General features: G+C 34.3%; 1 pseudogene; it reads left to right on the forward strand.

The window, feature by feature from the left end:
- Window positions 1–3749: 3749 nt before the first annotated feature.
- LOC140508040 (protein FAM221A-like) lies at window positions 3750–4306 on the forward strand (annotated as a pseudogene).
- Window positions 4307–14429: the final 10123 nt, after the last annotated feature.

A 14429-nucleotide genomic window follows, 5' to 3' on the forward strand; every position in this document is an offset into this window, starting at 1 on the left:
CATGAGATGATGTTGAGTGAAGTTAGCAAAACCAGGAGAACACTGTATGCAATAACAGCAACACTGTGTGATGAACAACTTTGATAGACTTAGCTCTCCTGAGAAATGCCGCAATCTAAGACAATTCCAAAAGACTCAAGACAGAACATGTTATTCTTATCCAGAGAAAGAACTATGCTGCCTGAATACAGATAAAAGCATATTATTTTCTCACTTTTTTGTGTGTGCATTTTTCTTTCTTGTGATTTTTCCTTTGGTTCTGATTCTTCTTTACAATATGACTAATGTTGAAATATGTTTAATATGGTTGTACAGATTGCATGCTGTCTTGGGGAGGGGAGAGAGGAGGACAGAAAAAAATTAGAACTCAAAATCTTATAAAAGTAAATGTAAAAACTAAAAAAGTTAATGAATTAGAAAAAGAAATGATGAGCAGGAAGCTCTCAGAAAAACCTGCAAAGATTTACATGAACTGATCCTGAGTGAAGTGAGCAGAACCAGGGAAATGCTGTACACTGTAATAACAACATTATGCAATGATCAGGTATAACTAACTTAGCTCTTCTCAGAAATATAATAATGCAAACCAATTTCAAAAGATTCTTGTTGGAAAATGTTGTCTACATCCAGAGAAAGAAATATGGAATAGTCTGAATGCAGATCAAAGCATACTATTTTCACTTTTTTATCATGGTTTTTCCTTTTTGTTCTGATTCTTTTTTCACATGACTTATGTGGAAATACATGCAGCATGATTGTACATGTATAACCTATATCAGATTCCTTGCTGCCTTGGGAAGAAAAATTAACAACTCAAAATCTTCCAAAAAATGAATGTTGAAACCTCTCTTTACATGTAATTAAAAAAAATAAGATACCATGAATTAAAAAGATAGTTCCAACAAATCATTTTAATGGTTTACAATTAAATATTAGTCCTTATTTAAAGTGGATTCACTTAAAGGGGCCTTTTTCTGTCACATTTATCCTCAGATAATGAGAAATTACCTGATTATTGTTTGCATTCTACAGATGAGGACAACATACTTTTCTTATCTTATAAAAGTTGCACAAATGGATGAGTTAATATTTTTTCAGGCACTTGTGTTCTCGAATTAGAAGGTTCTATTAAAATATGAAAATCATAACTGGTATTGTATCACATTTCATTTTGGAATATACCAACACATATTCATTTAGGGCTCTTGTCTGGAGAATTCTATTTGGAAACTTTTCTGTGTGAATTGTTACTAATGAATGCAGGAACATCTTATTCTTCCCCTTTTAAGAGATAATACCTTTTCTGTGAAAGAACAAATCACATTACAAATGTTCTCATTAATCCTTATTACAAGCCTGTTCAGAGAAAAATAAAAGAATGTCCCTTGAAATAGATGCAGAGCCATTCCTAAATCTCTCTCTTGGTCTTGGGGGTTCTTCAATTTTTATTTCAGGATTAGTCATTATCAAAAACTGGTCTAAGGTTATGCTGATTCTGAAGAAATACTAAAGAAGGCCCACAAAAGTTTATTATTTCTTTTTAGAAAAATGGACTATAGCATGTATGTCATTTTATTGTTCACAAAAATAAAAGAATAGCTAATAGGACGTATTTTGTATGTTTTCTTCCATAGACCTTTGACTAATCCTTGATGAGAAAATTCCTTCTTTTAATACAAATATCCACCTTTTTAGAAATTTAGAGATTAAGAATGTTTTCTGGGGCACTGATAGGCCAAGTGACTTGCCCAGAGACACCCAGATAATGTGTCAGGACCCTTTACATAAGTTCTCTTGACTCTGAGATTGCTTATATATATTTTGGATAATCTCTGCTGCTATAAATTGCTCTGAATGTGTATGTATGTGTGTGTATGAAAACACACAAATGTATGACAAATAGATTAAACTGAATATGGGAATATAGATCAATTTTTTTCACACATATATGAAAATAGGAAGGGGGAAGGAATGTTGCCATTTCTCTATATCCGTCTCTCTGTCTGTCTCTCTGTCTCTGTCTTTCTGTCTGTCTGTCTCTCTATATAATAAACATATGTACCCACACTCTCTATGTAACTATTATCATTCCCTGTCTATATTAATATTATCATTCTCTATATATTACTATTATAATTTTTTCAATAATAAGAAATATTTTTCCTACAAAAATGACAATAATCTAGGAAAAACAAAGAAATGAGACACTGTAAACTTGGATGACTCCAAGGAAAATATTAACACTGACATGCCACACATATTTTAGCTCATACAAATAGATTTCATGTCAAAATGGAAATTTGTACAAGACTGAAAAAAAATCAGTGATACAGGGAGCACTAAATTGAAAAATCATCCTTATTTAATGTGTATATTTAATCACCATGATTTAACTATATATAATATATATCTTAGTTCATTCTTCCAATTAGAAAAGTAAGATAAGTAACTCAACTGTGGAGTCAAAAGCACAACATAATTGTTTTTATTCATAGCCTAAGGACATATTTTTCTGTTTCAAAACCTGAATTAAACCAGGATGCTTAGTGACACACATTTATTAGAGATAGAAAATTTATGTCTAATAAAGAACAAAGAAGCTAAATCCTAAACACATATAAACCCAAATGAACCTCTGACTTGAAGCAGCCACTGTTTCAGCTTATAGCCATGCTTTTGTCCTGCAATTTCTGGGAAATTTTAGATGCCTGAAAGAACAGGAAATATAGGGTTGGGATGGCTTTTGCACTTATGTATATAATTGTGTGAGGCTATTTTAATTTTTGCTTGTAAAGGGGACAGTTAAGAAGACATTCATAATGTTCTTTGAGAGCGATCCCAGAGGACAACTAAAAGTCTTTTGGACATTAGCAATAACTCTATTTGACTGCAGGGGCAGAGCTATGATACCTTGTGAAGAAACCAAAACAAAGATGCTGGTGATCTGCATTGGAGCAACTGGCTGAGATATCTAATGCAAGTCTCAACTAGCTGGTAGATTGGACTGGTTGCTATGAAATCAAAAGCAAATGACTTTGACCTGGATTTTTATCTAGAAATGGAAACACAGGGTGATGAGATAATTTCTCCTCCTACAATAACTTTTTCTGTAATTCTTTTCTTCCAACAGCAAAAATCTGCTTTGTCTCCCTTCCATTTCTGTCCTAACCTCCACTTAGACAGAAAAAAAAGTGTATAGTCAAGCCAAATCAATTTCTGCATTAACCATGTCTGTACAAATGTGTCCAAATCTGTATTCAGTTCATCACCTCTCTACTAGTAGGTGGGTAGCATGAATCATCACAAGTCCTGTGGAACTGTGGTTGTTCATTTCATTGATCCAAGTTCCTATTATTGAACATGTTTTTCTTTATAATATTATTCATAGTTTGATTCTACTTACTTCAGTCTGTATTAGTTCACATAAGTCATGCCATGCTTTTCTGGAACCATTCCCTTCATCATTTCTTGCACCTAACTGGTATTCTGCCACTTTTATATATCACATCTTGTTTAGTTATTCCTCAGTAGATGACCACTCCTTAACTTTTAATTTTTGCCACTACAAAAAGAGATGCTATGTATATTTTTATACAACCTTAGCATTTGTTTTGCTTTCCTGCTCTTAATTTATCCTCCTTCTTATTTTCCTCTTTCCCTCCTGTTTCCTTCGTGAGTTTAATCTATTTCAGTAACTAAGTCTTTGTACACATTTATACACAACATAAAAATATGAAGTTTCCAAAGGAATGCCCAATTTTCCTCTCTTGCAAAGTTCACTACAATTTTGCAATGTCTTTTATTACACGTCTTTAAGTGGAAATCAGGCCATTCAGTACAAATGTAAGCACGTTGCTGACCAACATAGTTTAAGATCCAGGAGAGGTGTGCAGGACATCTACCAAGTGTCCAGGATTTCATAATTACTTTGCTTGTAGTTGTGGTCTTCATTATACACATTAGAAAGTAGTGCAAATTAAAGAAGATAGGCTTGTCCAGGGAAATCTCATGGGCCATGGAATTCAGAGGGAGTATTAATTGTATACAGTTCACTAGCAGGAGGCTTCATGAGATAAGATGAAGTAAAATAGGTGCACCTCTATTTGAATTTTTAGAATCTTAGGGGACTGCTGCAACTCACTCATTTCTAACAGTATTTCAAGAGCCATCTAGTTCTGTTCAACATACAAATAATCAAGTGTCTGCCTTAAGAAGACCCAATGAGAATTGTAAGGTTTATTTTGAAAGGTATTACTGGGAATGGATGAAAATGGAAAAGGTTGCTAAGAAAAGAAAGCCACTGTGATCTTGTCATCAACAATGGAACATTAATGACTAAGGAAGAGATTGATGAACACAATGAATAACTGTAACTGAAATCCATTGGTGCAGTATGTAGGTACACTCTATCTCCTCACCATCCTCTATCATCTACATTAAAGTATATTTCAGCCTTTCTTTGGACTCACTTGTGGGGATTAAGGTGTCACAGTGGATAGTATTCCAGGCCTGAAGTCAGGAAGACTCATCTTCATGAGGTCAATTGTACTCTTAGACAGTTACTAGCTGTGTGACCTTGTTAAAATCACTTAACTCTGTTTTGCTTTAGTTCTTCATTGGTAAAATGAAGTGGAGAAGGAAATAGCCAACCATTCCAATATCTTTGCCAAGAAAACTCCAAATGAGGTCATGAAGATTCAGTAACAAGAACAACCTTTGTTTATATGTAGATTCTTAACTACTTTGTCCAGTTCAGATGAAAATGATATCCAATCATTCCCTTTACCTTCCTCCAAGGTATCTATAAATTTCGGCTTACACTCTAATTATATGAGAGAATTTTCTCCATCCTTTCTCTTCTTTTCCCCCTCCTAGTGTGTTCTTCTACTTTCCACTTTACATTCTACTTTTAAGCTCATCGAAACCTAATAGAACCATTGTCTGGTCCTCTATCTAACTAAACTATATGATGCCTGAGGATGATGGAGTTCTGAGGCGACACATGTAATTTCCCCATAGTAACATGCTAACTTTTTGTTGATTACATTTTTTATGATTATTCACTTACATTTACCTTTTTATTTTTCTCATAGCTAATATGTCTGTACTTCAAAGTTTCTATGAAGCTTTTATCTTTTCATCAGGAATATTAGAAAGTCTTTTATTTTATTAAAGAACCCAGTTTTAATCATTAGGTTATTCATTTCTGTTTGTAAGACTAATCTTTTGCCTTCTGGAATATCATATTCAAAACTTTCAGCTCCTTTAAATTGCTGCTGAAAGTACTTAATGCAGTCAAATAATTGACTTTTTTCTGGCTACTTGTGGTATTTTTGTATTTTATCTAAAAACTCTAGATTTTGGCTATAATGTTTTGGGAGTTTTCATTATGTGACCTCTTTCAGTGTACAACTGCAAGTTTCTTTTTACTTCAACTTTGACCTCTGGTTCCAAGAAACATGGGAAGTTTTCTTTTATGATTTCTTAAAAAATGATCTCAGAGCTTTTTTTTTTTATTTTTTGGTCATGATTTTTTTTTTTGGTCAATAGATCAACAATTCTCAAATTATCTCTCCTGGATCTGTTATTCAGGTCACTTATTTTTCTAAAAGAAATTTTTTTTTTCAATTTTTCAGACATTTACCTTTGTTTTGATATATTTTGCTTTCTCATAGATTCATTATGTTCTATTTGGTTCAAGAGTTTGTAGTTTAGGTAAGGTTTTGTGACTTTTATAATCAAAGTATTAATTTCATTTCCAATTCATTCTTCTATAGTTCTCATTTATTTCCTTTTTCTAACATTATCATTTATGTGCTAAACATAAATACGAATAATCGAAATTTATCTCTTCTAGGAATATTAATTGAACTAGTGACTGTGTTGTGTTGGATTTGAGACTTTGAATGTAGATGCTTTAGGTTTATTCTTTTTCATGCTGGAATCTTGAAAATTCCTGTTGATACACTCATTTTGTAAAATGCTGAGATTCCTTTTTTCTTTGTTTGCTATCATGTTCTTAGAGTCTTCTTTCAGAATTTAGACTTTACGTTGTGGCTCGGCCCGGTGTTCTTTTGAGTAGGAGTGTTTGACGTGATCCTGTTGCTTCTTTCTTGGGATACAAACTGTTGGTTTGATCAAAACTCTCAGGTATTGCTCAGTCTAGGGACCACAAGATTTTAAATACTTCCAGATTGCTCTTACCTGGAAAAGATTTGGTGATGTCTTCCTGAACTGAACTCTGCAAGTTTCTCTCTTCGGTTTGGTTCTGAGCAACACTCTGTTGTACTTGCCTTTGATGGAGTTCCAATAGACTTTGAATAACCTCACCCAATGTCAGTCATCCAGAAGACTTTTTGTCTCTGTAATAGAACTACCAGATCCTGCATTTTTTTTTTTCACTTCATTTCAGATAAAGATGGAAGCCAATACTGAAACCCCGCTCAGTTCTTAGAGTCAAAACAACATTGCTGCTTGTATCTGAATTCACTGTTTACTGGGAACTCAACCTAAATCTCTTTACCCTAAAATAAACATTCAGGTCCTCTCCTCAGTCCACTTTTCATGTGTGACCTTTGACTGGAAAGTGAGCAATAGCGGTGCCAATTGGCACCTATTCCTGTACTTTAAACAAAGTCAGGCCCCCTTATGTGTGTCTTGGCACACTTCTGACCCCAGTATGTGGACACATTCTTCTTCCAGTTCCTGCAATACAATGCTTCACATTTTCCTTCTAGGCTAGATTTTTAGTGACATTGCTTTCTCTGTCTCTCTGTAGAGACCTGTGGTGAAAACATGACTTGCTGCGATTTGTTTTTCTTAGATTTCTTAATCACTAATCATTCTAATCTAATCTAATCTGATCATTTTCCAGATCATTTTATAAGTATTGAGAGGGAGAATTAGGATGATATTCTGCCATCTTGACTCTGTCTCCTTTACTATCACAAACTACTGTTTATGGTAGAATGTTGTGAGGAAAAACATTATTGGAGTTCTTCCCCACAAAAGTCTTTGAGTTCAACAACAAAAATCACACAAAGAAGAATGTGTCAAAGTATTGGAAAATTTAGTTCTTTAACATGGTCTCTGTGGCTAATAAGCTACAATGAGTTTTTAATCAATTAATCATGTTGATTTATGAATATAATATTATTTAATTGCATTCTGTGTGCTAGGAATTGTGCAGGTTGCTAGAGAGAAATATAAAAATGAAATAGTTTTTCTGATGAAGGAGATTGTATTCTACTCAGGGAAATAAGATGCACAGTTACAAAGCAAAAAAAAAAAAAAATTGCTCACAATGGGGCAACTAGTGGGTCACTTGATAGAGTGCCAGGCCTGGAGTCGGGAAGACCTGAGTTCAAATCCAGCCTCAGAAACTTTCTAGCTTTGTGACCCTGGGCAAATCACTTAACATTGTTTGTCTCTATTTCCTCATCTGTAAAAAGTGAGTTGGAGAAGGAAAAGGCAAATCTTTCAAGTATCTTTGTCCAGAGAAACTCAAATGAGGTCATAAGAATCAGACACAACTGAACCACAACATGTTCAAAATAAATACAAAGTAACTTTAAGGGACCATCTAGCTGCTGGGGTTCAGGAAACGTCTAAGAAGTAACTTTTAGTAAACTAGCTTTGACATTATAATTTTAAAACAATATAATTCCTTAAGAGTAAAGATATCAAATTAAAAGAAGCATCACAACTAAGTCCTACCAAGATTACTTTCCAGACAACTTTAAGATAATGTATCAGATCAAATTCTTCAATGGCATAGTCAACAAAGTGTTGGATGACATGTTTCTGCAGCCAGAGATAACTTAGAAGGCTATTAGGGCAGGGCTGTGACCCTGGAGTGGAGGTTGAGCTGGAGCCCATAGGACAGCAGCATGAGCTGTGGGCCGTGGTGGCAACAGTAGCAGCAGCAACAGTAGCAGCAGCAGCTGCTCCAGGAGCTTTCAGCCCAGATAGTAAAGAGATAAGGCAACTGGGCAAAAAGAGATTGCAGAGGACCCCTTTCCCAGTGTTGGGCAGTGGGCCAGTTGTTGTTTTGCCTATACCCCCTTCCTAGCTGCAGTTCCGGGGAAGAGAGAAGGGCTTTTAATAACAAGGGATAAGGGGTCGACCTTAAAATGTAATTGGATAAATAGTAAAAGGGGTATCAAAAGCTCAATGAAGAAAAGAACTTCTTAAAAAAACTGAATTCACCAAAAAAAAGTTATAAAAGCAAATTGAGGAAAACAGATCTTGAACACTTAGAATTAGGAGTTAATGACTCTATGAGACATCAACAAACAATAACAAAGTTAAAAGAAGGAAATAATAGAAGAAAATGTGAAATGTCTCATTAAAAGAATTGACCTGGAAAATAGATCAAGGAGAGATAATTTATAAATTATTGGACTATCTGAAAACCATGATCAGTAAAAGAGAGTGGACATCATATTTCAACTGCCCTGATATCCTAGAACCAGAGGGCAAAATAGAAATTGAAAGAATCTACCAATCACCTCCTGAAAGAGATCCCAAAATGCAAAGTCCTTAACATATTATAGCCAAATTGCAGAGGTTCCAGGCTAAAGAGAAAATACTTCAAACAGCTGGAAAGAAAGCATTCAAATATTGTGGAGCTATAGTCAGAATCACATGAGATTTAACAGCTAACATTAAAAAGAAGAGAAGAGCTTGGAATATGATATTCTGGAAAGCACAAGATCTAGGATTATAACCAAGAATAACCTATCTGGTAAATCAAAATGTAATCCTTCAGGGAAAACAAACAAAACAATGGAGCACTGAGAAAAAGAGATGCATTGGGAGAAAGATAAAGGGAGAAGAAGAATAGGGAAAATTATCTCAGTTTTATAAAAGTACCATGCAAGGAAGAGTTTTTACAGTTCTGGAGAAAATGTAGGTTAGCAGTGAGTGGGCAGTTCTTGAACCTCATACTCAAGTGAACTAGTTTAAAGAAGGAAGACGATATCTATATCCATATCTATCTATCATCTATCTATCTATCTATCTATCTATCTATCTATCTATCTATCTATCTATCTATCTATCTATCTATGTACTTGGATGGGTATAGAAATCTATCTTACCCAACAGGGAAGCAGGAGGGAAAGGTAATAAGAGAAAGTAAGAAGGGTATGATGAGAGGCCAAATTAAAAGAGGCAGAGGTCAGAAAAAAATAGATTTTTTTTTTGAGGATAGCCAGAGTAAAACAGAGTAGAGGTTAAACAGAAGGAAATATAATGATGCAAAACACAACTAACAATCATAGCTATGAATGTAAATAGGATGACCTCACCAATAAAATTGAAGTGGATAACAGAATGGATTAGAAAACAGAATTCAACAATATATTGTTTACAAGAACCTTACTTGAAATAGAAAGACAAAACAAAATCAAAATAAGGAGCAGTAGGAGAATTCTTTATGCTTCAGATAAAGCAAAAGCAAAAATAGATCTAATTAAAAAATATAAAGAAACTACATTTTGATTAAAGGTATCATAGAAAATGAAGCAATCTCAATAGTGAATATATACATGTGTAAAAACAGCTTTGAACCCAGGAAGATGAGTTTTCTGACTCTAGGATCAATTCTCTATCCACTGCACCCCCTAGCTTTCCTACACAAAATTTAAAAAATAATTAATTCCATCTGTTTTCAAGGAGCTTGCACTTTAAATAAGAGAGAAGGAAGAAGGAAGGATGGAAGGAAGAAAGGAAGGAATGGAAGAGGGAAGAAGGAAGGAAAAAATAAGAACCAAGCACCTACTATGTGCCAGGCACTATGTTAACTTTTACAAATATCCCATTTGATCTTCCAAACAACCCCCTTAGGTAGGTGCTATTATTATTCTCTTATAATTGAGAAAACTGAAGCAGACCAAGTTTAGGTAATTTCCCTATGTTGCACAGCTAGTAAGTATCTGAGACTAGTTTTGATTTAGATCACACTGACTCCAAACCCAGAGCCCTGTACATGGACCCCCTATCTGCCTCCAAATAAAATGAACTTAAATAATTAGTCAATAATTTGAGACCACATTCTTGTATTATTGTTCACTTTGGGATTATATGAACATCACTCGAGTCTGTGAAGTTCATGCAAGCTTATGACATGTTAGAAAAAGTGCAGACAAGGTCAAAAGACCGACTTTTGAGTCCAGTTTCTATTTTGTCCAAGCTAGGTGACATTAGGCAAGCCAAATCTTTCCTTTGTGAAGTTCATTTTATTCATTTATTCATCTGGAAAATGAAGACAATATCATATGTTTATTATAGTAACTACTGCTACATTCAAGATGGAAGAGTACCCTGGTGAGCCTTGTTCCTGAGAAGTTGTGGATAACTGTAGTAGGACTTTTGTGATAAGTACCACAGGAAGTGGCATCTTCCAAGAAGTTAAAGGTTTTTGCAGTTATCCGTTGGAGGTAAACCAGACTCTAAGGCAACTTGACAACCTTTAGCACAAGAGCAATACATTTGAGAATTAGCTTTGCTGCTTAGGGGATCTCTTTTTGAACACTGTTTTCAGAATGGAGAAAGTTGTGCAGGAAAGAAATTCCCCAGACCTCCATTTTAAGTGGTGTCTTAACTGCATCCATATTGGCAAGAAAAATGAAATAGTAGGTATGGTTGATTCAGCTGCACTGGGTGTCACTCTACTAACTTTAATGAATGGAACTAGTATCATTTTGTGAGAGGATCACTATCTACCAAGGTTCTTCTCATCACATCATATACGACAGAGCTTTTCTCGGGAATTTATTGGTCTGGTGAATGTTCAGTTGTTTCAGTCAAGTCCAACTCTTCTTGACCGCATTTTTGTTTTCTTAACAAAGATACTGATTTCCCATTTTGCTCTTCTGCTCATTTTACAGATGAGGAAACTGAGGAAAACAGGATTAAGATACTTGTCCAAGGTCACACAGCTGGAGGAAAGGCAAAATGCATCTACTTGAACTAAGTGTTACAGTTGTGGAATATCTTATTTTTTGTGTTGTAGCTATATAAACCTGCTTTTTTTAACTTCTAAACTTTTTTTAACTTTTGAGTTAACTTTTTAACTTTTGATCTGAAAGTGTTATATTTCATTCCATCACAGAATTTAAAGAAATGAAGCGCTGGTTTGTGCCAGAACTATTTATTTTACCTGTTTCATCTGCCATGTTTACAAAGGGACCTGTTAGCCCAAGTTGTTTTTTTGTTTTCAGTTTCCCCTAGCTCAATTACCATTTGGATAATACTTGCAAGATCAATAATGGGATTTTTTCCCTGAGTGTTCTCACTAGACAATGAGCTATAGTTATAGAAATAATCTGGAAGAATATGCAGCAGTCTTTTGCACAAGAATGATTGATATCTTACAGAGAAAAACTTAGCACTTTTTCTACGTATAAGAGCCTGGGGACAGAAAAGATAAAAAGATCTTAAATTGCATTTTCACACTTGGATTTCTTTTGTAATAAAATTAAATGTCTAGCATCATAAAAAGCAAATATGTTAAGTATTTTAAAGATGAAAGAAAAAAAGAATACTGAAATTGATTATGAACTTCTGTGCCTAATTCTGTATTCTATTGTTTCAATAGTACTGTTTCCCCCACTACTTGGAACTTGTTCTTTCAAAAAAAAAGAAAGGAAAGGAAAAGAAAAAGACAAAAAAAAAAAAAAGAACAAAAACAAACTGGACTAGATACTAACAGATTATGAGGAAATGGCAGAACTTGGGACCAAAAGTGATGTTTCACATCTCTCAGATGCAGTATATGTCATCTTATTGGGTTGGGGTATGAGGCAGTTATTGATAGGTAACTGGCATCCTCCATTTTCTTTCTCTTTCTTTTCTCCTTCTCCTATTCCCCCAAATACTTTTTCAATTCTCTCTCTTTCTCCTCCATGCCTGTTTCACTCCTATTATTCCCTTCCTTCTTTCCTTTCTTTTACGAGTGCAGCTTGAGGCAATAAAAGTGAACCCAGGTAGAACACAGATTCTGATGCTTCCTGCCTACTGGCAAATTAGCTTTGGCAACCATGGCTGTCTCTTGCTGCTCTGCTGCTGTATTCACTTGCTCTACACTGAGAATGTATCCCTGAGTTTCACCATGCATGCATTCTAATTGCACAATTGTGTCTATAATGAAGCATTATAAGCACTGCACTTACAAGACTCAGCTCAGTAGCTTAACAGGTAAAAAAAAAATAACAAGAAGAATGAAGGAAATTTCATTTTGTGGCACTTCAGTATCAAATGGGACTTGTTAAATTTAGAACCAAACCATTAGATGTGCAGAGGAAATATAACTTGAAATGGTCATAAAGATCATTGATCATTTAATGGCTTAAAATGCATTTTTTAATAGAAAATACAATGATATTTGAGATTCGAGGATGCAATGGGAAAAAATAAGGTGATAGCAATGCTAGTTTTTAGCTTTACTCTATCAGTCATCCCTAAATGCTTTTTGTCATCCTCTGAAATTGAAAGAAAAAAAACATGAGCTAGTAACAGTGCTTGCATGTGCATTTCATTCATTAATCCTATACATTCATAGTAATTTAGGACGAGTGAATTCGAACATCTATTTGGCTTAATATGTTACAGGATTTTGACAACTCTATATGAGAGGTATTTACACAGAATGTTACAGATGAAATAAAGTATACTACACAAGGACACTGCTACATGGAAATATTATTAGAAATTTGAAAGAAAAGTCATAAATTTAACAATGTGCTAGATTTTCCACCTTAACCTAGACTCGCCATCCTTAAATAATAATATTTATAATGACAATAAAAATGACAAAAAGGAATGCTTTATACAACACATATGTAGCTTACATCATCAAAAGAAGCATATATATGAAAGGAAGGAGTAAAGAAAATAAGCATTCATTAAGTGCCTATATGTGCCAGATTATCTTTGTGTGTGTGTGTGTATGTGTGTGTGTGTATGTGATATACATTCACTATTACTTACTATGCTAAGTGCTTTACAAATATTATCTCATTTGATCACAATGTATTGACTGAGAACCAAAAAAATGTGTGCCAAAAATAAGAGAAACATAAAGAAGAAAGTAACAGCTCAGCAATTGTTGAAGAAGATGCCTGAGAACTGTGATATTTAAATTGTCTGTTGATTTTTGCGGTCTGACTCAGTTCCATATTCATGAACTCTCCATGTACTTGAAATATAGAAAAATAGAATTAAATATAGGGAGAATTCTAAGTATTTCATATCTATATGGAAAATTCTTTACCAATACTATAATTTGGGGGAAAAATGATAATAAACATGAAATTGGTAGAGAGGTGTTTTAAGTCCAATGTTGTTCTGCGAAAGCTTAAATCCTTGAGTCTGTGTTAACTGGTAACAGAAGTACTGTTCTGCAACTATAACCTTCTCGGAAATGCCCAGGGATAGCAGGACAAACTCCCCTCCTTGACCTGGCTGATCAGAAGAAATAGACTTTGAGGGACACTCTGTAGAGCTAAAGCAAGATGTAGTAATGTCTATTTTAGCAGTCTCACAAGTTGTTTTACATTTTGATGGTTTTTAGTCTGAATCTCCTGAAAGTGAATTTTAATTTATTATGTCTTCTTTTGAATTTTTGTGCTTAATATTTCATTTGTGAGGCAGGAATATGTAGCTGATTTATTTTGTACACTTAATACAATTTTTTTCTCCTTTGGGAAACTCTGGGTGGGAATATAAAGAACCAAAGTGTGTGAGATAGATCCTGACAGTGTTCGATATCAGAAACTCCTAAGATTCAAACCACTCTGCCCATACAAATGTGTCCAGAGCTAAGAGCAACACTGTAGTAGAGAGAGAATGAGAATCCAATGCCCTGCTCCTGCCTTATGGGAACAATTAGTATTATTGTTACTGCAGAAAACAGTAAAAATTGTGCACCGCATGATTTGTCTGAAAAATTTTAGCAGCTACCAAATACTTTTCAAAACAATGTCATGTCTAGAATGATACACATTAAAGATTACTATCCTTCTTGGACTAACCAATAACAAATCCCCATTATACAGATAAAGACCTCAAAATATTCTGAAAAACTGAAACTACAAAGTGTACTTGATCTGTATCACCATCACAGATCAAGGTATTGCCAATAATTGTTTAGATATTAATTGACTTATAAAAAACGTATAAACAAAACTTTTAATAGATGTTGCCATGGCATCATAATCTCTGACATGAACCAAAAATGTTCAAAGTATAGAGACCTGATGAAACAGATCAATGTCATATGGGAAAAGGATGCCTGTTGCACTATCCTCTATTGGAATTTTGCCAAGGATGGCTTCAATGAGCCTCTAGGGGATAATCTTACATCTAATATTTTTATTCAACTACAATCAGTTATTTTATCTATACAAGAGCCCGTAGATCGTTAT

Source organism: Notamacropus eugenii, chromosome 5 (genome assembly GCF_028372415.1).
Source record: "Notamacropus eugenii isolate mMacEug1 chromosome 5, mMacEug1.pri_v2, whole genome shotgun sequence".
Taxonomy (NCBI): domain Eukaryota; kingdom Metazoa; phylum Chordata; class Mammalia; order Diprotodontia; family Macropodidae; genus Notamacropus; species Notamacropus eugenii.